We start from the raw sequence: 971 nt of genomic DNA, 5'->3' as shown, positions 1-971 counted from the left end.
GGCTCATTTCTTGGCTCAGTCTCCCTTAAAGAGCCCATCCCATCAGCAGGCCCTTGTGGTTCCCTCTTCCTTCTTCCTCTGCATAAGTGCTTACACCCATCCTCAAGGAAATGCTGTAACATTCTAAAAGTCAAGAGTTGTCCCAAACTCACCTTTCCTTGGAGCTTCAAGGGAACCTTCCTCTTTGGCCTATTGCACCCTGTGCACACCGTCACTGTAGTAATCATGGTATTGTATTGTAATAACTGATTCACACACCTGCTTCCTCATCCCAGCCTTTGCCCGGTTCTTGACACACAGTAGGTGTGCTATAAATGCTCATGCCTGTAATCCTAGCACTCTGGGAGGCCAAGGCTTGAGGTCAGGAGTTCAAGACCAGCCAGAGCTAGAACAAGACTTTACACACGCACAAAAACAAAAAAAAAATTATTGAGGATTGCTTGAGCCCAGGAGTCTGAGGTTGCAGTGAGGTGTAATCATGCCACTGCACTCTATAGGAGTAACAGAGGAAGATGCTATCTCAAAATTTAAAAAAAAGAAAAGAAAAAAGAGTATATATAGAGAACAGGATCCTGACACCACTTAGGAGCTGCTGAGATATCAATTGTTCAACAGGCGGAATAAGCTATTATTAATTTGCAGTACTCAGTGCAAAATGGAAATGTGGGGCCCCCTTCTCGACAATTAAGAATTTCAAACAGTGAAGGTGGCACGTGGCGGCAGCTGCATCATGACTATGATATCAAGACATGTAAGAGAGCAAGGAGGGAGGGTGGGAGAAATCCTGGGTCCATTTCTTAAAATAGTAGCTTTAATGAAATAAATTTTAATATATAAAATTGTTATTTTAAAATGTCTCTTCTCACACCACACCCTTCATAAGACCCCTAATCATAATACATTTGTTTTCATTTATAAACGCAGAACATTTAAAAAAGTTAATTATTTTATTTTACATCATTTTAGGGAAA

This window comes from Nycticebus coucang, chromosome 5 (genome assembly GCF_027406575.1).
Source record: "Nycticebus coucang isolate mNycCou1 chromosome 5, mNycCou1.pri, whole genome shotgun sequence".
NCBI lineage: Eukaryota > Metazoa > Chordata > Mammalia > Primates > Lorisidae > Nycticebus > Nycticebus coucang.
The sequence above is the reverse complement of the archived record's forward strand: the minus strand, read 5'-3'. Positions refer to the sequence as shown.